The 24,589-nt window shown below is 38.8% G+C and overlaps 1 protein-coding gene and 1 non-coding gene across 6 annotated transcripts in view; both read right to left on the reverse strand.

Annotated features, from left to right (window-relative positions):
* Dock3 (dedicator of cytokinesis 3) overlaps nucleotides 1-24,589 on the reverse strand; it is a 351,820-nt gene that overhangs the window by 248,704 nt on the left and 78,527 nt on the right. The gene's annotated exons all lie outside the window — the stretch shown is intronic.
* On the reverse strand, nucleotides 20,816-20,919 carry LOC114711009. The gene has a single exon (XR_003737111.1). It is a non-coding gene; the product is annotated as a U6 spliceosomal RNA (small nuclear RNA).

The following is a 24,589-nucleotide window of genomic DNA, read 5'->3' on the forward strand; positions in this document are numbered from 1 at the left end:
CTTCCTTGATGCTCTTATGCACATAAAATTAAAAATAAACCTCTATGCTTTTTCTTCTAAAAAAAAAAAACATAACTCAGTTGAAATCTTCAAATAGATTAAGAAGAAAAAGAATGGCAGGTCTTATGGTTGATGAATTATAACATCCAAACAGTGCTGCAATTTCTATGTGAAATGTCTCCCACAAGCTCATGTGTTTTTATACTTGGTCCTCAGCTGGTGGCTGTTTTCAAAGGTTGGAGAATCTTTAGAAGATAAAGTCTCACTGGAGGAAGTCAGACACTGGAGGCAGGACTTGAAAGTTTTACAGCCCACTAACAGTACATGTTCCTGTCTCCATTTCCTGACTGTTGAAAAAATGTGACCAACCACCTCATATTCCTGCAACTAAAAATTCACCACCACGAGGATGTTATCTCTTCTTAAACTATACATCAAAATAAATCCTTTGCTCCTTAAATTACTTCTTGTCAAGTATTGGTCATAGTAACAAAAGTAACTGATGCAAAGAAAAAAATAAGAAATTATAGACAGAACATGTATTTGAACACTAATAACAGACCAAACTTAAGATTAGTAGGCACAGAAAACACATTCAGTAGAATAAACAGAAAATTCTCTGATCTTGGGAAAGGTAAGGACCTACAGGTGCAGACGGGATTTAAAACTTAAAAATGCACATGCCATAAAAGAAAGCTTCCATGTGCACTCTAATCCCTGCACTCAGGAGGCAGAGGCAGGCGGATCTCTGTGAGTTCAAGGCCAGCCTGGACTACACAAAGAAACCCTGTCTCAAAAAACTAATAACAGGGGCTGGAAAGATGGCTCAGAGGTTAGGACCACTGGCTGCTCTTACAGAGGACCCAGGTTCAATTCCCAGCACCCACATGGTAGTTCACAATTGTCTATAACTCCAGTTCCAGGGAATCTGGCACCCTCACACAGGCAAAAACATCCATACACATAAAATAAAATAAATTATTAAAAAACACTAATAACAACAATAATAATTAATAATAAAATAAAGACTCCATTTCACAAAATATTTAAATTTCCTAGATTTAGGAAACACAAAGACTACTGAGAGCCACAAAAGAAGAACCAAACTGCATAAAGACAAGCCCATCTGAAAAACAGCCAACTTCTCAACAGAAATGTTAAAGACTAAGATGGCATGGAATTTTTTTCAAGTTCTACAAGCAAATAACTTTCAATCTAGATGACTTCATCTAGTTAACTTGTAAAGATGATACAAAACTATAGGGATCAACAGAACTAAGTCATTACTGTGGGAAATACTTAAAAGATCCCACACACGCAGAAAAGACACAGATATATAACGACAAGAGCACAGGTTAAAAAAAAAAAAAACTCATAGGGATATTTAAAAAGCAAATATAATGAGGAAAGCATCAAACATTAATAACTCAATAAATTATCCAAATTACAAGAGGAATAAGGGAGAAAAAGCATATGGAATATTTAAAACAATTGGAAGAAAATAAACTAACAAGAATCAATACATACCTTTCAACAATAACCCTGAATGGAAATGGTGTTAATTCTCCAACTAAAAGACACAGGTTTATCAATTAGATTAAAACACAAAAACCAATTGTGTCTGTCAAGATACTGACTTCACCTGCAAAGCCAGGATGAAAGGATAGAAAATTACATTCCAAGGAAATGGAATTTGAAAACAAGCAGTAATTTATCCTTATATCCATTGAAGCATATTTCAAGCAAAACTTAGATAAATGAGACAAAGAAGGTCACTATATAATGATCAAAGAAATAATTCATCAAGATAATATAAAGATTCTAAATACATGAGCATGAAACATCACTGTACCCAGCTTCATTAAAAAAAAAATAAATAAACTACTGGACATAAAGAAACAGTTGGGCCTCTTAGAGACAACAGCCAGAGGAGTAGAGGGAAGGGAAAGTGTGGTAGGGATATACTGTATGAGATAAGAATAAAAAATAATTTTTAAAATTAAAAATAAATACATAAGTTGTTTTTTAAAGAACACAACTAAACAAACATTTAAAAAAAGAGAAAGAAACAGATGGGCATCAATTTAAAAAGAGATTGATTCAGTATCCATTCTTACTAATAAAGTGATCTAAGAAAATTTTTTTACAAAATTAGAGTTAATCTATTCTATAGACCAAATGGACTTAATGAACATCAACAAACTATCCTGTGCAACACTGACGACACCAGAAACTTGAAATTTCTTCTAAAACAGATGTTACAGGCCATAAACCAAGTCTTAAACTCAAAAACACTAAAATAATTCTGTGTATCTTATCAGATCCTAACATATATAAACTAGAAATCAACAAGAAAAAATACAGCAAATATATAAACATACAGTAATTTAAAAATAACTCTGAGCCGGGCAGTGGTGGCACACACCTTTGAGTCCGAGGCCAGCCTGGTCTGCAAAACCTGGTCCAGGACAGGCACCAAAGCTACACAGAGAAATCATGTCTCAAAAAAAAAAAAAAAAAAAAAAACCAAAGATTTCCTAGAATTCAAACAAAACAGATGTACAACATACCCAAACTTATGGGACACCATGAAAGCTGCGGTAAGAGGAAAATTCATAGCTCTAAATGCCCACATAAAGAAGTTGGAGAAATCTCACACTAGTGACTTAACAGAACAACTGAAAGCTCTAGAACAAGAAGAAGCAAATTCACCCAGGAGAAACAGACGCCAGGAAATAATCAAATTGAGGGCTGAAATCAGTAAATTAGAAACAAGGAGAACAATACAAAGAATCAATGAAACAAAGAGTTGCTTCTTTGAGAAAAATCAACAAGATAGGTAAGCCCTTATCCAAATTAACCAAAAGGCAGAGAGAGAGCATCCAAATTAACAAAATCAGAAATGAAAAGGGAGACATAACAACAGACAATGAGGAAATCCAGAGAATCATCAGGTCATACTTAAAAAACCTGCACTCCACAAAATTGGAAAATCTGAAAGAAATGGACAATTTTCTGGATAGATACCACATACCAAAGTTAAATCAAGACCAGATAAACTATTTAAATAGACCAATAACCCCTAAGGAAATAGAAACGGTCATTAAAAGTCTCCCAACCAAAAAAAGCCTAGGACCTGTTGCTGGAGGGCTTCTCTCCAGGTCCCCCAAGCCCCGAAGTCCCACAATCCACTTATAAAATAATCACTCAGACACTTATATCACTTATAAACTGTATGACCATGGCAGGCTTGTTGTTAACTGTTCTTTTATCTTAAATTAACCCATTTTTATATATCTATACCTTGCCACGTGGCTGGTGGCTTACTGGCGTCTTTACATGCTGCTTGTCCTGGCGGTGGCTGCAGTGTCTCTCCCCCTTCTTCTTGTTTTCCCAATTCTCCTCTCTCCTTGTCCCACCTATACTTCCTGCCTGGTCACTGGCCATCAGTGTTTTATTTATATAGAGTGATATCCACAGCACTCCCCCTTTTCTTCTTTTTTTTAAAAAGGAAGGTTTTAACTTTAACATGGTAAAAGTACATATAACAAAACAATTATCGAGCAAGAATTACAGTTACAATATTAAAGATGTCCTATCTAATATTTGTGAGTTTAAGGTTTTATATCTAACTTACCTTTTATCATAACTGAAGAAATTACAACTATCTAGTTTTCAACCACATCAAAGACCTGAGAAGGGACATAATGGTACCTGAGAAATGGTAGATGGATGCAAGCAACTTTCGGGAATCTTGCAAGAGTAGACCAAGACAGCTGGCAGCCTGGACAGTCACCTAATGTTTCTCAGCATTGTTGGTGCATTCAAATTGGCTACAGGCCTAGAGTATTTGACAGACCATTTTCAGAAGCAGGAATTCTGAGAGACCATCTTACCCTGTCTTGGCAGAGTACAGTGGTCGCTTTCCTTGTGTCCCGCTTGTCCAGAAAGGACAGCATTGCATTTGTACTGTCAGCTGTCAAGGCAAGGGCAGTTCTTTGCCCAGTAGGCCATTTTGTGCCAAGAAGACAAACTTCCAAATGGAAATGTCTTAGAAGCACAACATTCTCTCGGGATCAATTGGTGCAGCCAGGAGCAACTGTGTCTCACGTCAACAGAATTTTAAGTTATTTAAATGCCATATTCTCTAGGTCTATGAAGTGTTTGAACATTACCTATCTATCTGAAATATATCTATGTATACCTAGAAGACTTAACTAACATGGCTACAAAAATGATTATCATAGATGACTAATTATCAATCTATTTTTAATTATCCATTACAATTTTAAATGAGTTAAATATAATACCTCAAACAAGAATAGAAATATATATATACAGTACAACAAAATTAACTGCAAGTTTGTATCAATAAACTAAAATTTTACCAATGTAAAACATTTTAAACATAAACTAAAATCTATACCAATGTAAAACATTTTAAACAAGTTGTTCTTTAAAAGTAGGTTCATTAATCTACCCTTTTATCTTATCATCTCTATATCCTCCTATATATCTATATCATATCCCCCTTTTCTTTTTTAGAAAGAGATCACATTTATAATCAACCTGTTTTAAATAAAAATATTGTTTTTTCTCTGTCCCACACCAGAGGGCTCTTCTGATTTGGGACAGAAGAATGTCTTAACCATTCTTTTTAAGCAGTTATAGTTACAATTTAGTATATGTAATATCTTAGATAGAACATATTAAGTATTAGATTCAGGTTCTTTAGGATAGGACACCTTTGAATGATCTTTATAACATGCCGTTTACCTATGCTCTATACTTCTCTGGATTTTAGTATGTGTTTCTTGCTTGATATTGTTTGCATTGGTTGTAGTTACATCTTATCTAGGTCATTATCCCTCATTATTTCTGGACAAAATTTGATAACCATTCCTTTGTATATAGTCTTGTATTAGTTTAGAACCTTCTTATTTAGACAAAAAGGGGGAGATGTAGTGGGTAGCCATTCCAGCTTGGATCTGGAAGTTCCAACCCCCATTGAGACTCTGGCAACTGTCACACCTATGAGGCGGGGCGAGAGGAGGCGCTGGAAACCCAAGAGCTGGATGGGCCAGCGCTCTCTCGGTGCGCTCTCTGTGCCTGGACCCTGGACGGTGGAGGTTGACCGAGCAGAGCTCCAGAGAACACCGCTGGATTGCGATATACCTTCCCCAGACCCCCGCAACCTATTTATTCCTTCATTTGTAAGTCATCCACTAAATAAATCTTCCTTTTAACTACATGGAGTGGCCTTTATAATTTTCCCCAATAAGGACCAGATGGTTTCAGCACAGAATTCTACCAGATTTTCAAAGAAGAACTAATACCAATACTCTTCAAATTGTTCCACACAATAGAAACAGAAGAAACATTACCAAATTCTTTTTATGGAGCTACAGTTACCCTGATACCCAAACCACACAAAGATGCAACAAAGAAAGAGAACTACAGACCAATCTCCCTAATGAACATTGATGCAAAAATACTCAATAAAATACTGGCTAACCGAACCCAGGAACACATCAAAAAAAATTATCCATCATGACCAAGTAGGCTTGATCCCAGGGATGCAAGGATGGCTCAACATAGGAAAATCTGTCAATGTAATACACCATATAAACAAACTGAAAGAAAAAAAACCACATGATCATCTCATTAGATGCTGAAAAAGCCATTGACAAAATCCAACACCCCTTCATGACAAAGGTTCTAGAGAGATCAGGAATACAAGGAACATACCTAAACATAATAAAGGCAATTTACAGCAAGCCAACAGCCAACATCAAATTAAAAGGAGAGAAATTCAAAGTGATTCCAACAAAATCAGGAACAAGAAAAGGCTGTCCACTCTCCCTATACTTATTCAACATAGTACTTGAAGTTCTAGCTAGAGCAATAAGACAACAAAAAGAGACCAAGGGGATACAAATTGGAAAGGAAGAAGTCAAACGTTCATTCTTTACAGACGATATAATAGTATACATAAGTGACCCCAAAAATTCTACCAGGGAACTCCTACAGCTCATAAACTCCTTCAGTAAGGTAGCAGGATACAAGATTAACTTAAAAAATCAGTAGCCCTCCTATATACAAATGATAAATGGGCTGAAAAAGAAATCAGAGAAACATCACCCTTTACAATAGCCACAAATAATATAAAAAATACCTTGGGGTAACTCTAACTAAGCAAGTGAAAGATCTGTATGAAGAACTTTAAGTCTCTGAAGAAAGAAATTGAAGAAGATATCAGAAAATGAAAAGATCTGCCAAGCTCATGGATAGATAGAATCAACATAGAAAAAATGCCAATCTTACCAAAAGCAATCTACAGAATCAGTGCAATCCCCATCAAAATCCCAACACAATTCTTCACAGACTTGGAAAGAACAATACTTAACTTTATATGGAAAAACAAAAAACCTAGGATAGCTAAAAGAATCCTATATAATAAAGCAACCTCTGGAGGCATCATCATCCCTGACCCCAAGCTCTACTATAGAGCTAAAGTAATAAAAACAGCTTGGTACTGTCATAAAAACCAACATGTGGACCAATGGAATCGAATTGAAGACCCTGACATTAATTCACACACCTATGAACATATGATTTTCGACAAAGAGGACAAAACTGTACCATGGAAAAAAGAAAGCATCTTCAACAAATGGCGCTGGCATAACTGGATGTCAACATGTAGAATATTGCAAATAGATCCATATCTGTCGCCATGTACAAAACTCAAGTCCAAGCATATCAAAAACCTCAACATAAATCCAGTTACACTAAACTTGATAGAAGAGAAAGTAGGAAGCAGTCTGGAATGCATTGGCACAGGAGACCACTTCCTAAATGTAACACCAGTAGCACAGACACTGAGAGCAACAATTAATAAATGGGACCTCCTGAAACTGAGAAGCTTTTGTAGAGCAAAGGACATGGTCAGTAAGACCAAACAACAGCCTACAGAATGGGAAAAGATCTTCACCAACCCCACATCTGACAGAGGGCTGATCTCCAAAATATATAAAGAACTCAAAAAGCTAGACATCAAAATACTGAACAATCCAATTTAAAAATGGGCTACAGAGCTTAACAGACAATTCTCAACAGAAGAATCTCAAATGGCTGAAAGGCATTTAAGCAATTGCTCAACATCCTTAGTCATCAGGGAAATGAAAATCAAAACAACTCTGAGATATCATCTTACACCTGCCAGAATGGCCAAGATCAAAAACACTGGAGACAGCTTACGTTGGAGAGGATGTGGAAAAAGGGGAACACTCCTCCACTGTTGGTGGGAATGCAAACTTGTACAGCCACTCTGGAAATCAGTATGGCGGTTTCTCAGAAAATTGGGAATAAGTCTTCCTCAAGACCCAGGTATACCACTCTTGGGCATATACCCAAGGAATGCTCAATCTCACCACAAGGACACATGCTCAACTATGGTCATATCAGCATTATTCATAATAGCCAGAACCTGGAAACAAGCTAGATGCCCCTGAACTCAAGAATGGATAAAGAAAATGTGGCACATATACACAATGGAGTACTACTCAGCAGTTTAAAAAAAAAAAAAAGATATCATGAAATTTGCAGGCAAATGGATGGATCTAGAAAATATCATCTTGAGTGAGGTAACCCAGACTCAGAAGGACAAATACAGTATGTACTCACTCTTAAGTGGATACTAAATGGGAGGGAAGGGATGGCCACACTGCAACCCACAACTCCAGAGAGGTTAGATAACAGGAAAAGACCCTAGGAGGGACATATGGATGACCTTGTGAAGGAGAAGTGAATGAGATCTACATGAGCGGACTGGGTGGGGCTAGAGGGTGACAGAGGGCAAGGAGTGGGGGATGGGAACAAAGAGAAATGGGAGGATCAAGCTGGAACAGGGACAGAGTGGGAGGGCAGGGAGGAAGATACCATGATAGATGAGGACATCATGGGAATAGGAAGAGACAGGGTGCTGGGGAGGCTCTCAGGAATCCACAAGGATGACCCCACCTTGGTCTGCTGGCAGTGGTCCAGAGGGTACCTGGACTGGTCTACTCTGGTGACCGGACTAGCAAATAACCTAGCTGTCATCATAGAGCCTTTGTCCAGTGACTGATGGAGGCAGATGCAGAGATCCACGGCCAGGCACCAAACTGAGCTCCAGGAATCCAATTGAGAGAGGAGGGATTCTGCAGGCAACGGACTTTGAGATCATGATGGGAGGATGGGCAGAGATGACTGGCCACACTAGTGGAAGCCCATGAACTGTGTTCTGGTGGCTGTGGAGCCCCCATGAGACTGGACTAGACCCTCTGGATATGGAAGACAGTTGTTTGGCTCTAGCTGTTTGGGGGGCACCCATGCAGGGGGATCGGGATCTGTCCCTAGTGTATGGGCAGGCTTCTGGGAATCTGGTGCATGTGGTGTGACGCCTTGCACAGCCTTGGTGCAGTGGGAAGGGGCTTGGACCTGCCTAGGCTCAGTGTGCTGGGCTCTGCTGACTCCCCATGGGAGACCTTGATTTCGGGGATGTGGAGATGTAGGGTGGCTTGGGAAAGAGGGCTGGGGGGTGGGAGGAGGAGGGGATTGGGAGAATCTGTGGATGGCATGTGGAGTGAGTAGAAAAGTTTTTAATAAAGAAAAACGAAAAACCAAAATAAATAAATATTAAAAATAATTACTCTGGGAGCTCTTAAAAAGCACTTCCTGCTCTTCGAGGACATGAACTTAGTTCCCAACATCCAACATTGTACATATCACAAGAGCCTGTAAGTCTAGCTCCAGGGTATCTGACACTCTCTTCTGCCCTCTAAGGGCAATATACTCACATGCACAAACCTCCCCCCCCACACACCTACATGTAATTAAAATTATACAATTGAATGGTGAATCATTAAAAAAAATCAAAGATGAAAATTTTAAATGTATAGAATCAAACAAAAATGGAGACACAAAATTCCAGAAACTATGGGATACAGTCTAAGCAGGTTCTAATAGGGAAATTTTAGAGCTATGGGTACTCAAACACACACAGACATTGAAAACATCAAAAATAAGCCAAACTTAAAACCAAGAAAGAAAAAAGTCAAGGTCATGGTAGGAAATTAATAAAACCAGGACTAAAATAATGATATAAAGGATTAATGAAACAAATAACTGGTTTTTAAAAGGATAAAAAAATTGATAAGCCCTTAGCCAAAACAACTAAAAGAATAAAATTACAAATGAAATGGAAGATATTATAACATGTACCACTAAAATCCAAAGGATTGTTAGAGACTATATTGTAAACTTATATCCCACTATATTGGAAAATCTAAAAGAAATGGACAAATGTCTATAAACCTATGGCCTACCACAAAACAAACAACTAAGAACCTAAATGGACCAATAATAAGCAATGGAATTAAAGAAATAATAATTACAAGTCTACCAACAAATAGATGCTCAGTATCAGGTAAATTCACTAATGAATTTATTAGACATTTTTAATAAGACAATTTTATTTTATTTTATGTGTATGGGCGTTTTGCCTGCATGTGTTTGTGCATTGTGGACGTGCAGTGCCTTCAGAAGCCAGAAGGCAGCATTGGATCCCCTGTAACTGGAGTTAGCCATAATGTAGCTGTTTGGAATCAAACTCAGTCCTCTGGAAAAGCAGCCAGTGTTTTTAACCACTAAGTCATCTCTCCAGCCCCATAATTTATCAGACTTTAAATAAGAAGTGATATCCCCTGTAGCAGGAATCTTAAAAGTTCTTATTAATAAAATCAGACCCGAGCCGAGTTATTGGGGTCCATGCTGGTAGATCAGAGAGACAGAAGAAGCCACAGCTAACCTCACCTGGTCAACTTCTCAGCTGGTCTTGTTTCCTCAGACTGGAAGCTTCTGTGTCCTCATCCCAATGGCTCTCAGCTGAATTACTGCTCAAAAGCCTGAATGCTTAACCAGCCAAATGCTTCTAGTTTCTGGTCCTCACGCCTTATATATATTTTTGCTTTCTACCACCACTCCCTGGGATTAAAGGCTGGCTTTCTGGGATTAAAGGCATGTCACCATGCTTGGCTATTTCCAATGTGGTCTTGAACTCACAGAGATCCAGAGGGATTTCTATCTCTGGAATGCTAGGATTAAAGGTGTGAGTGCCACCATTTTCTAGCCTTTGTATCTAGTGGCTGTCTGTTCTCTGACCCCAGATAAATTTATTAGAGTACACAAAATTTTGGGGAACACAATACCACCACAATCCCCCAAGAATTGGTCCTGCTGGGAAAACCTTAGTGGAAAACAAAAGGAGAAAAAAAACTGATTTCTGTTTCCATAACAAAATCTATGCAGGAATGTTATCTAAATGTTCCAAGTGCTTTTCCCAGCAAGATTAAGATTTGGGGTCTTATCAGAGCAAGTTATGAGCCTATAGCAAAAACTTCCCAATTAAAGTGCATGTACTGAGTTTCTACTACACATTTGCACTACACCACTGCTCATTTGTGTGGAAGAATGACCCTGACTGTCAGTGTTTTACAGAATGCAAGCTGCTTTTTGAAAATTTATAATGCCTGTGCTGAAAAGCTTGTTCCATTTGCTTAATAAGTTACTTAAATAGGCTATATAGGAATTTTTCCATGGAAAACGTTAAGTTGTCATATTTTTAGTTTGCTTTTAAAATGTTTTTTTTTAATGTTATAAGACAATTAAGCAAAACTTTTTTCGACGTCTACATTGTGATACAGAAATACATTTCAACTGATTAAAAGTCCAACACCAATGAAGACAAATTATGGCACCAAAATTTCCCCTTCTTGTGAGAGGCCAGCTCCCACTTTTTCCCAGGGTACTCTTGAGAAGAGAGAAATAAATATTTACATAGAAAGATAGTATAGAGAAAACAGACAGAAACACAGGATAGCTTCAGGAGGACCTGGATCAATATTTACTCGCCCCTTCTGTCTCTTCAAAAGGGCTTTGTATAGGAATATCAAGGGGCAGGGCAAAAGACCTCCCTCTAGCACAGCCAAGTGCAGACTCTTCCAAACACCTGGTAACCATGCACATGGTCAAGCCATCCCCTAATGCAGCCCTGCTGAGTAAAGCAAGCTCAGATCTCACTAGGAAACCTCTGTGAGACCCCACAGTTCCGCCCTCTTTATATAATAAAGGACCCTCCAGGCCCTTCAGATAGACTGTGCCTGTCTTAGGTCATTCTTCTTTACTAATCTTCCTTACCAGTCATGGAGATAGACTTTCTATCAGGCATACTCTGACTTAGGTTGGAAGCTAGCAAGAAGAAAGTTGCCCATCTTTGACTACCAGCCTCTGGCAAGAGGGGGTACAGAAACTAACTCAGCTCTGATTCAGGCCTCTACTAAGAGCTTGCAATTAGTTGGAATATGCATAGCAATCCCTGGGCTGCCACATCCCCCAGTAAAGGAGTAGAGAATAATAAAGATGGAATGTTCTTTTTGAATTGGTCTAAGATGTCTATAACAGCCTTAGCTGTGCCAAACTCTTTTCTAAATCAAAACTCTCAGGGCAAATGCATCAAATAAACTACATCAAATTTAAAGATTCCCTTAGCTTCACCAAATCATGGTTCATTAATAAATTTACATAATTCTAGTATGAAAATTACTATACATATTTACAACTAGCATGAATATCACCATATATATTTACACGTTTTAAAAAGTAAATTCGCCGGGCGGTGGTGGCGCACGCCTTTAATCCCAGCACTCAGGAGGCAGAGCCAGGCGGATCTCTGTGAGTTCGGGGCCAGCCTGGTCTACCAAGTGAGTTCCAGGAAAGGCGCAAAGCTACACAAAGAAACCCTGTCTCGAAAAACCAAAAAAAAAAAAAAAAAAAAAAAAAAAGTAAATTCTATTGGACCACTTTACAAATTTAGCAAACATCTAGAAAAGATCTCTTTACAGAACTATCTTCCAACAAGACAGAGTATGCAAATCATGAGTTACCACAGTTAAAACTGTAGGTGAGCTGGGTCACGGTGGCGCATACCTTTAATCCCAGCACCTGAAAGGCAGAGCAAGGCACATCTCTGTGAGTTTGAGGCCAGCCTGGTCTACAGAGAGAGATCCAGGATAGGCACCAAAATGACACAGAGAAATCCTGTCTCAAAAACTAGAAATAATATTGTAGGTGAACTCAAAATTGCTTCATTCCAATAGTTCAAAGTTCACAGTCAGCTTTGATATCATCCTGAAAGTTTTCCTGACAATTTGAAGTCAGAGCCTAATTCGTCAATGGCTCTAGAGTCTTTGTATCCAGCTCCCTAGACCCCAGAATTCAGTGAGAGTCATTGCTAGGGGGCTGTAACACTTGCTGCTAGGGGGCTGTAACACTCAGGACTACACCACTGCCCCAAAGCCACCTTTCTCACCAGGCCCTCTCAACCATTCTGGAACTGGCAGAAGTGAGCCCAGTGGTGGATGGTCACCAGCCGGGGGTGGGGTGGGGGTGGGGTGGGGGTGTCCCTTTAATTATTGTAGCTCCCCTGAGTGCCACTATACAAATAACTGTTGCTGAAACTTCACTGAGTTACAGCAGCACTTTCAATTAGCTTTCCTGGTGAAGCCTTGCTTCAGAGCGAGAATGGCTGCCATAGTAACTGAGCCACTTTTCTGTTTAGCTGGTAAGACTTAAACTGTTTCTTAAAGGGGCCACACATTAATTTGCTGCTAGCAAAGAAAAGCGGTGTGGCTCCAGGCTCTGTCTCATTACTAAATGGCGACAAAACCTTTGTCCCAAACTCCTCAGCAGTCTGGGGGCCCTTTATTCTCCTACTTTTCCCAGACTGCAGGATGGAATCTCAATATCAGGGATGTTGATTCCGCTGCTCTCACTCCAGCTCTTCTGGAGGAGCATCATTGGAGCTGACATTCCTCTGTTCCACACATTGCACCAAACGCTCAGGCAGCCATCAAGCTTCGTTTGATGACTGACTGAGGTTACAATTTCTCCCTTCTTAATTTTTTTAAAGGTGCATCTTAAGACTGCAATAAGTTCTTTCAACAATGCCTTGTCTTTGATAGATTTCTCTTAGCCTAATGTTTCCCTCTTACATCTCAAGCACAACCCAGGTTCCCTATTCGTCCTTAAGCTTTTTCCGCACCCAAAGCAACTTCTCAGTGTTCAGTCCTTTGCTTTCTAAAGTGTCTCAAGGTGGTCTGACAAATGACATTAGCATTTTAATTGCCTCCTGACAGGCAAGCTTTGTTCACCTGTTTCCCATACCTGGAAAGTAAGCTAAGCTTTCTAACAGCACTTGGGAAAAAGCAGCATTTTAGACTGTATCTGTATCAGCAGCAAGCCGTTTTTAACTCCTTAAGAGTTTAAAAGAAATTGGAATATGCATTTACATGATATTTCTCTGGGCATCTCGATGCTCTAGTAAGCAGAACATTTGGAAGCCTTGTCTGGAGTCACCCTGGTCTAAAAGGGCTCTGTATTTGTACTGAAATCAAGATCAAGCTTTTGCTCTTTTGCCATGGAAGGTTTTTTTCTTCCCTGAGCTCACATTAGGACACCTGTGTTACGGTTAGACACGTGTATCTCCTTAATCAAACTCTCCACCTGGCACTGTCCCCAGAGTGGGTCATGCCTGCCCACCCACCCACACACATGGACTGGCACTTGGTGCCAGAAGTGAAAACCCCTCGGGGCTCACTCTCCTGCCTCACTGGGTCAGTGAAAAACCAATGAGAGTACTTGAAACACAGCCTCTTCAGAGAGATTTCCTCCCAATAGATTCCCTTTGTCCCTACTTGTCTACCCCGCCCCCTAAGTTGCAGAGTCCTAACACATTGGCCACAGCTCAGCCCTCTGCTAACTGCTTTCTGTTCTGGGGGTAGGGGCTTGTGTCCTCCTTTTTGCCTCCTTTGTATGACCAAATGCAGCCTTAGCTTTTCTCATGCTGCCATTGCAGCTACTGCTAGGGACTTAAATCTCGCTCTTCTTCCTCCTGCTAGCCACCTCCCGAATGCTGGCTTGAAGAGGAGACAGCACTAACAGTGAGAGTCTGCAATGCTCCAGGGGATTGTTGTACTAGGGCAATTACAGATGACTCTGCCATTCTGATAGATGTTCACTTCCAGGTGAATATAATTCGGCCCTTACAGAAAGAAAAAGAGACCTGAAGAGCTTCCAGTTTTTTGAGTAAGAGAAATTACTAAGTTTTTCCCAAGACTGCTGTTCCTTAAACTCAGCTTCATGGCCTATAGGAAACTGACCCTGAGTGTACGATGTTATCAACAAGTATTTTTATCCAGTGGCATTGGAACAGAGAGTTTTGTCTCATCCTTGTCTGCCTCAGGGAAAATTTTCCTCTGGCCGCTCAGCACTCAGATCTAAGCTGTACACAGGCCAAAGCTTCCACCGGAATCTTTTCTGGTCTGTTTTCTTCATAGTATTTTTGCATTTCTGCTCCGATTCTCCTCCAGGAGTCTGTGTTCAGATTCCCATAGTCAGAGAACCAAGGACACAGTTCCTCTATGAACTCCAAAAATCTCCGTATTGTTATGGTTCCACCTTAACCCCTCCAGTTTTTAAGCTTTTTACAATTGAATCTTTGAAGACCTGCTTACTATTTCCCTGCCCCATTTCAGCACTAGGGAAATTCTATTCCTATCCTAAGTTTCCTCTTACCCAATATTCCTATACCTAACCCTATATTTTTACTTAATTTAATAGATAGAAACTAAAAGAGAGAAAAAAAAAAAAAGAAATCTAGACACAGAGAGAGACTCACTGCAGCCTAACTTCTCCCTTCGGCTTTTCTTTCAGCCACTTTGCTTTATCTATATACAATTTTACTCCTGAAAATAGAATACCATTGCCTTTACTTTTAATCATTAGTGGGCATGCCACCATGCTCTCACAATGTTCCCTACTCTCCTTTTGCCAAGTCCCTAGTTATGTCCCTAGTTCTGGTGCCATCTATGAGAGGCCAGCTCCCACTTTTTCCCAGGGTACTCTTCAGGAAAGAGGAATAAGAAATATTTATGTAGAAAGATAGTGTGGAGAAGACAGACAGAAACATGGGATAGCTTTGGGAGGACCTGGATCAATTATCCCTTTTTGTTTCTTCAAAGGGGCTTTTTATAGGGATATCAAGGGGCAGGGCAAAAGACCTCTCCCTGGCACAGCCAAGTGCAGACTCTTCCAAACACCTGGTAACCATGCACATGGTCAAGCCATCCCCTAATGCAGCCCTGCTGAGTAGAGCAAGCTCAGATCTCACTAGGAAACCTCTGTGGGACCCCACACCTCCTGTAATCACATTAAGATCACTACTCAATCTACATTTAGTTTTCTAGGCTTTATTCTACAAAAACCTATGCAAATTTCAACATTAGAATTCTTTTTTTTTTTTTCATTTTCTACTCACTCCACATACCACCCACAGGTCCCCCCTCCTCCCACTCCCCAGCCCTCTTTCCCAAGCCACCCTACATCTCCACATCCCCCAAATCAAGGTCTCCCATGGGGAGTCAGCAGAGCCCAGCACACTGAGCCTAGGCAGGTCCAAGCCCCTTCCCACTGCACCAAGGCTGTGCAAGGCGTCACATTACATGCACCAGATTCCCAGAAGCCTGTCCATACACCAGGGACAGATCCCGATGCCCCTGCATGGGTGCTCCCCAGACAGTTAGAGCCAAACAACCGTCTTCTGTATCCAGAGGGCCTAGTCCAGTCCCATGGGGGCTCCACAGCCACCAGTCCACAGTTCTTAATTTAGAATCGAGGCCAGCCTGGTGTACAGAGTTAGTTCCAGGACAGCCAAGACTACTACACAAAGAAACCTGGTCTTAAAAAACAAAAAACAAAAAAAAAAAACAAAAACAACAACAAAAAATCCAGCTGCAGTTGCTATTTTTTTTTTAAACAATTTCACTAAGAAACTAACATTTTGTAGGGAGTTTCAGAACTTCAGGGTGACTAAGGAAAAATTCATGGACACAGAACAGCAGAATACAGAGAGTTTGATTAAGTAGCACATTACCAGGTTGCAGAGGAAGTCCTACTGGAGACAGACCTTTCACAAGAAAAAGGCCACCACTCATAAAGGCAGAATTAAGGAAGGTCCTCAGGAGAGCTTCTGTGTCTAGATAACATTACTTAGCTACAATATGAGGAAGTATTGGGTTAGACAGTTCTAAAGGGCCATCATCAGTACAAGGTCATTTTTTGTTGTTGCTTTTTAAAAATATTTTTTAATTCTTTAAGAATTTCATAAAATATACCTTGATCATATTCCTAGTGTTTCTGTATCAGGACCAGGATTTGCATTATGTCATAGCAGATACTAGCTTATAGCAATGGATTCCCAATTAAAGAGCATATAAAATATAAAATAAATATATATACATTTCCCCCTTAACTCCCAGATTTACCCTTACCTCCCCCTAACCCCTAATTTTGTGTATTCTTTTAAAAAATTCAATAGCCCATTGACTTCAATTGCATTGTTCATATTGTTCATATTATTGAGTATGGGGCCATCCACTCGAGTGTAGTCAACCTACCATGAGCCACACCCTTAAAGAAAAATGATTCTCCCTCCTCAGAAGCAATCAATTTTTATATCTCTATCTCTTAACTATTGGTAGAAGATGTTAAAGGCAGATTTATAAAATATGGAAAGCAGGCAGATTCTATGGCAATTATATGTATCAAAATTTGAATTTGACTGCTCCAATTAATACATCTACAACTCAATTCCCATACCTAAGGCTCAGAGAACATCATAAATGAAGGGACAGAATAAGAACCAGATGAACAGGAAGTCTGATATGAGACTGTGTCTCCTGGAAATGACAGGGAAGCTATACCCATGATACCTCAACAAAATGCCTACCTAAAGAGACCCAAACAATGACAATACTAATAGACATGATAACATGGAAGGGAAAAAATATTAAAGAGGTACCACCCTTTGACAAAGAACTACAGGCAACTAACAAATGTTGGTAAGTCTTCCCCAGGGACAGGCCTCCTAATTGATTATCCAGGACCAAGTGGTCAGTCCTGAAATCATATGCATACAAGCAACACTAAATGGATTTATTTACCAAGTTATATGTATATGTTTATGTGTTTGATATATGTATGTGTGAGAATGATAATCAAAGAAAAAGAAGCCACAAATTTGAGAGGGATTAAGGGGCTAGACATGGGAGTGGTTAGAGGAAGGAAAAAGAAGGGGAGAAGTGCTGTAATGATCATTTAACTAAAATTTTAAAAATTATTAAGAACTGAAAAATGTATGGTCATTACACTCTACCCTACTTACTCTTTTCTTGTTCTCAGTCAAGCTTCCTTCACTCTTCTGTTTTGATCAAAATCACTCTCTTCAAAATCTGCAACAATTTCCTGTTGCCAAATATGCTAGTCATACTTCCAGGTTTCATTCTATTCAACATCAACATTAACACATATATTTAACTGGTTCTTCTCCGAAATGTTTTCTGTTCTTCACTTCTAAAAAAATGTTTCTTGTCTCCATGTACCTCACTGGCTACAACTTTCCATACCTTATTAAAAATTCTCCTCTTTCACCTAAATTGAAATGCTATAGTTCCTTAGAATCTGTCTTCACTTTGTTCACCTCTAGCTATATTAACTCCTTGTTTTCAACCAGCCGTTAGCTTTAAAATAATAGAAAATTACTGACATCCAACACTTTACACAACTTCACATTCAGACAGACAACTGCCTAACTTACAACTCCACTTAAATCTGTACCTCTTCAAATACACTATAATCAAGATTGCAGTATTTTATGTCTTCTTGAAAACATATCCCTTCCAAACTACACATCTCCCTGAATGACGACTACATCCTTAGTTGAAAAAGTCACATCTTCTTTTATCTATAATACATATGTGCTATTGGAAAATTAGCCTGGAGTAGTGGAGGCACACGCCTTTAATCCTAGCACTCTGGAGGCAGAGGCAGGTGGATCTCTATGAGTTCGAGGCCAGTCTAGTCTATAAAGTGAGTTCTAGGACAGCTAGGGCTGTTACACAGAGAAACCCTGTCTCAAGAGAGGGGGGGGGAGGGGGAGGGGGGAGGGGAGGGGGGAGGGGGGAGGGGGAGAGAGAGAGAGAGAGAGAGAGAGGGAGGGAGAGGGAGAGGGAGAGGGAGAGGGAGAGAGAGAGAATTCTATCAGTTCAAATGCCAAAATTGATACAGTACCTTACCACTTTCAATCACGCTAATGAACATCTGCATCTAAGCTAACATAGTGCCCTACAAGAACTATTATTATAATCTTCCTTTATATTTTTCTCTGATATTTTCCAGTGGTGGGGACTGAATACAGGGCTTTTGCATGCCAGGCAACCACTTTACTACAAAGTTATATTTAGCCTAGACCACTTCTAAATTTCTGTACATATTTTCTTTGTGGTTTCCACAATGCTTATATAATGCATCTTATAATCATCTATTCTAAGCTAATATTGTGTTTGTGTGTGTGTGTGTGTGTGTGTGTGTGTGTGTGTGTGTGTGTAAGAGAAGGGGCATATACATGTAGGAGGGTATGTACCCATGTGAAGAACAGAGAAAGACATCATGTGTCCTACTCTATCATGCTCTACCTTATTCTCCTGAGGCTGGTTTTCTATAAGCCAACATGCTCCAAAGATCCTCCTGTCTATCCCAGGCAGCATAGGGGTTACAGGTTCACATGACCATGCCTGGCTTTTTAATATAGGTACCAGGGATTTGAAATCAGATTCTCATGCTACCTGATGAGCCATTTCCTCAGCCTGTAAGTTTATAGTTTTATTTGCATACAAAAATTCTATAATTCTTTCCCCAAATTTTTGTCACTAACATCAGTATGTATTCACTGATAAATTTTGCAACTATAATTACTCTTGATAATTGTCTTTTAATTTTATATTAAAATTACAAGTGATTTATATACTACCTTAATAATATCCATGTCTTATGTTTCTATCTTTGCCTTCACCCATAAATTCTATACTTTAATTTTCTTTTATGCCATATAGCAAGCACCATTTTTGCTCCAACTTAAAAAACTCTTTCCTTGTATGTCTTCCTAGGCAAGTCTACTTGCGATAAATTACCTCTGCTACTATTTGTATAAGAAAATCCTTCTCTCTTATCTTTAAAGGATCATTTTACTAGGCACAATATTTTTACTAAATGGTTTGTTCCAATGGTATGTGGAATTCATCATTTCATTCTCTTCTGTTCTGAAAAGCCTCTACTGAGAAATCTGCCATATCTTATAAAGCTTCCTTGTACACAAGTTCCTTTTTCTTTTGTTGCTTTCAAAATATCTGTCTTTGACTCATGACAGTCAGGTTATAACATGCATTGATCTAGATATTAATTTATCTAAATAGTGTGCTTTGGGCTTTAATAATTGATGTCCATTTCCCTCCTTAGATTTGAAAAGTCTTCAGTCATTGTTTCTTTCAAATTTTTGTCCATTTCTCTCTCACTTCTCCTTCTGGTAATTACATATTGCATATAATGTTCCCATAAACTTCACAGGCTTTTTTCACTTATTCTCTTTGTCCCATGCACAGATCATTTTGCGTATCTACCAATTATTTCACCAAGTATTTCTCTTATTATATTAAAAATGTTATTCTATTGAATGAATATTAACTCAAGTGTGATATTCTTCAGCTCCAAAACTATGTTAGGTTCTCATTTACTTTTCCCTTGTGGTTTCTCTTTATTTGTTGATTATGCTGTTCAGACATTACTTCTCTAATTACCTTATCTGTATCTATTTTCTTATATTTCACTTTTTAAAAGATATTTTAAATTCTTTGTCAGGTAATTCATAGAATTTCATTTTTAGCATCAGTTACAAGACATCATATCACTTGACTCTTCATATTTCTTGTAAATTTGACTTTTTCTATCAGCAAAATGAAAAATAAAAACAGCTGTCTCCCTTGGTCCTTATGTACTCGCTTTAACAGGGAAAGGTTTTTACCAATCAATCCATCTGAGAATCTGGGAACCTCTCAAATCTTTTCTATGGATATGTATTATTCCTCCATTCTTCCTGAGAGTCTCAAGATTATGAGTCTCCTTGCAATTTTTTCATACTCATAAACAGCCACAGTAAATCACTCATCTCTTTTCCCTAGGGTAGTATACTGAAAAGACCAAGGCACTCTGCTCTTTTCTCTCCCTCTGAGGAAAAAAAACCCCTCTGATTGTATGCCCTTTCTCAATCTCACAGAACTATACAGTTCACAGGGAGCTAGCTGCACATCACTTTCTTCTAAAACAGTGTACTGAAAGGCTGGGACACTAGCTGCCTGTTACACTCTTCTTTACCCCATCTGGGAAGAAGTCTTGATTTTGCACTATTCGTAGTCTTACAGAGCTGTGCAAGCTTCAGTCTGTTGCCACTCCTTTGTTTAGTTGCCTCTGAAAGTCTACAGGTAACTTCAGCAGTTGCAGTAAAGTGGGTTAAGATATGTCACTTGGGCAGTGCCCAGAAATGCTAAAGATGTTAAGTATATTCTGCTCATTTTATATTGCTTTAGTGGTATAGATCAACTGATGTAAATTCTGTCTTAGCTATCATGAAGAAAGGGATGATTGGGGAAAATGAGATTCTTCTTAAAGGTTTCAAAAGTGGCTGTTTCCTGTTTTGTACTCCGTGGAGTCCTGCATTATTTTTATTGGATTCTATACCACTCATAAAAATATATTGCTGTATATGTGATTGTTAAATCAGTGTTTCTGCAAAGGATGAGGGATGGGGTTTCCTTTCTACCTTTTATCTCTTTTAAAATATGAACACTTCATGAATGTGTGTGTCATCCTTGCACAGTGGCTATGCTAATCTTTGTATTGTTCCAATTTTACTGTATGTGCTGCCAAAGTAAGCACTTATTCCACCATCTTGCTGATGCCAAAAATCTATCATTGTCTTCCTGGGCTCTGTTCCACCACAGATGACAAACTGAAACTTTCTGGAAGAAAAAAAAAGCCAAAATAAACATGAATTCTTCCTGTGTACCTCTGTTCCTACATGGACCATCGCCTTTAAAGATCCTTACCAAAAGAAAACAAAGCCAGCCAGGGCTAGAGAAATCCCCATCTCAAAACACAAAGTTAAAAAAAAAAAAAAGCAAAAGAACCTTTAAAGATCCTGTCTATGTGAGTTGTTCTCCAGTTCCTGCAGGCAGGTTTTTTTTTTTTTTCATACTTTATCTGGGTTTTATAACTTCCATTCTGTATAATAACCCTGCTACACATCTAGATAAAACAGTTAATTCTAGGTAGCTTTCTATGATTTATACAAAGACCTTTGCACTATGCTCCCACAGAGAAAGAGGACATCCAACAAATATGACTGTTCTGAGTAATTCTCTGCATAGCTATAGCCCTTCTGCTTTCCCTAAGCAAACAGAATTCAGGTGTGTATCCTTCTGCTACCAAATTGTCTCCCAAGCCTTTCACAGTTGTTAAAAATGAGACACATGGTTCCTGAACTCAAGATGAGTCACTTATCGTGGGGAAGCATTGTCTTGTATTTTCTGAGACACTCTATTTCTGTATCACTACATATTCTCTGTAAGTCCTTCCTTACCTTACTCCCATGGTGCTTCTGCACAGTTTCAGCTCTGTTACAGATCATAGCGCTACAGATCAAGAATATCATTTTTATGTTTTGCCACAGGCCATTTCAACTCGGAAATATATTTTTATAACTTCTAAGATCTATACTTTCCCCATTGTGAGTCTAGATACACCATTTTCCTCATACAACTTCTACATAGTGTTAATACTTTGATAGTCCTTACTTAAAAATTTGAAGTGGCAGGTTATGTCTTCAAAGATTCTGTAATGTAGGATTTTCAAGTTTACACACCTACATACTAGGGTATGTTCATTTCATAAAAAGGAAAGAGGGACGAATAAGAAATATGTCAGGGACTCTAGATGTGGCTCAATGGTAGAGTATTTATCACACACAGAGCTCTGGGTTTACTTCCCAACACACAAAGAAAAAGGGGGGATAAAGAATTATTTTAATAGTATATTTATGTCATAATATTGTAATTCTTATACTTCCCAAAAACAAATTTTACCTTGGAAGTCAGACTAGTGATTTGCTAATAATTACCACTTCCAAACCTAACTTTCTGAGCATAATCTTAAGGCTGAGCACATGAACTTTGTTGCACAACCTCCTTTGTCAAAGCTGCAGACATTAGAAAGATATCAAGGAAAAAAATGTGTTTCTTACTGTTCCTATAAACAATTCTCTACTGATGAGACTTGGCTTTAGCATCCAGTTGTCTTTGGCACTGATAGAGTGCCCTTATTGCCACATTACTCATAAATACCACCAGTAGCCCTGTTATCTCCCGTTCTCATGGAGCTCCAATGTCTCAAGACCCATTTCCTCCGGTTCCTAGGATCTGGTATCCCATCTTATTATACTTTGTATCCCAGCCACTTGAGTGGACTGGTATCTGTTGTTATCATTATTTGGTTGGTATCATTATTTCCTCTTTTGTTTTTCACCCTTTAAACATGAGCACAAATAATTTCCTACATTAAATTCCACATCATACTTTTACTAATGTAGTTTATATCTTCAAGACTGAACTTTAAATGACTACGGACTCTGATGCTTACTCACTCTCCAGTCAAAAGCTTTCTTAGTTGAAAAGTAAACACTACTTAAATTTTACACTTTAAAATGAATTTTTAAAACTTAAATAACTTTATAAAATATGACATGACAACAACAATTACCTTAAAAAGAACTCTCAACATGTAAAACAATCAGTGTTAGCATTTGGTATATTTATTTCTCATTTCTTTTCTGTGAAAATTATTTTTTTTCTTTTGTTGTTGTATAAAATGTCTTTTTAAAGATTTTATTTAAAATTTTTTTGTTTTAAAATAGATTTTTTTTTGAAAATAGATTTTTTTTCTCACATAATATATTCTGATTACAGTTTTCCCTCCCTGTACTCTTCCCAATTTCTCCCCACCTCCCTCCCATCCAGATTCATACCCTTTAAAATAAAAAACGAACAGACACAGGGATTGCCCAATGACAGAGAAATGGATGAGATCTACATGAGCAACCTGGACATGGCGAGTGGGGTGGGGTGGTAATGAAGGGCAAGGGTCGGGGAAAGAGAGCTTAGGGAAGCGGGAGATCCCAGCTGGATCAAGAACAGAGAGGGAGAACAAGGAAAAAGAGACCATGATAAATGAAGACCCCATGGGAATAGGAAGAAGCAAAATGCTAGAGAGGTCCCCAGAAATCCACAAAGATACCCCCACAATAGACTACTGGCAATGATTGAGAGAGAAAGCCCGAACTGACATACTCTGGTGATAGGATGGCCAAATACCCTGTCATGCTAAAAATCTCATCCAATGACTGATGGAAACAGATGCAGAGATCCACAGCTAGGCCCCAGGTGGAGCTCCAGGAATCAAATCAGCAAGAAAGAGGAGGGAGGGATTGTATGAGCAAGAATTGTTGAGACCAAGATTGGAAAAAGCACAGGGACAAACAGCCAAACTAGTGGAAACACATGAACTATGAACCAATAGCTGAGGAGCCTCCAACTGGATCAGGCCCTCTGGATAAGTGAGACAGTTGATTAGCTTGATCTGTTTGGGAGGCCCCCAGGCAGTGGGACCTAGACCTGTCCTTAGTGCATGAGCTGGCTGTTTGGAACCTGGGTCCTATGCAGGGACACTTTGCTCAGCCTGGGAGGAGAGGACTGAACCTGCCTGGACTGAATCTACCAGGTTGAGCTGAATCCCCAGGGGAGTCCTTGCCCTGGAGGAGATGGGAATGGGGGGTGGGCTGGGAGGAAGGTGGGGGGACGAGAGGAGGGAGGACAGGGGAATCCATGGCTAATATGTAAAATTAAATCAAATTATAAAATTAAAAAAATAAATAAATAAACAGGCTTTTAATGGATAATAATGAAATAAAATATAGTAAGATAAAACAAAACACATTGGAACTGGACAAAACAAACAGAAGAAAAAGAGTCCAAGAAACGGCACAAGAATCAGAGACTCACTCATTCATACATTCAGGAATTCCATAAAAACACTAAACTGTGGTGGCACATGCCTTTAATTCCAGCACTCTGGAGGCAGAAACAGGCAGGTCTCTGTAAGTTGAGACCACCCTGGTTTACATAACAAGTGCTAGGCAGGTGAAGGCTAATAGTGAAACCCTGTCTCAAAAACAAACAAAACAAAAAAACTAATTTTTGTTTTTCAAATGTGTGCATAATATATTCATTTTGCATAAGTTTTCTATCCATAAGGTATACCTTTAAATTTTTTGAATCTCTACTTATAAAGATTTTAAAAGTTTCCTTCACTTTGACATGTAAGAGTGAAATGACAAATTTATCTCTAATACCTAGTCTATAAATAATAATTCCCAAAGTCGTACCTAATATACTTATAAAAGACACTATATATGTTACAGCTTTGACAAAATTTACAGCTAAGGGTATTTATCCAAAATACAATTTAAAAAATTAGAGCTTGAGATTCTATATAA

This window comes from Peromyscus leucopus, chromosome 7, assembly GCF_004664715.2.
Source record: "Peromyscus leucopus breed LL Stock chromosome 7, UCI_PerLeu_2.1, whole genome shotgun sequence".
Lineage (NCBI taxonomy): Eukaryota > Metazoa > Chordata > Mammalia > Rodentia > Cricetidae > Peromyscus > Peromyscus leucopus.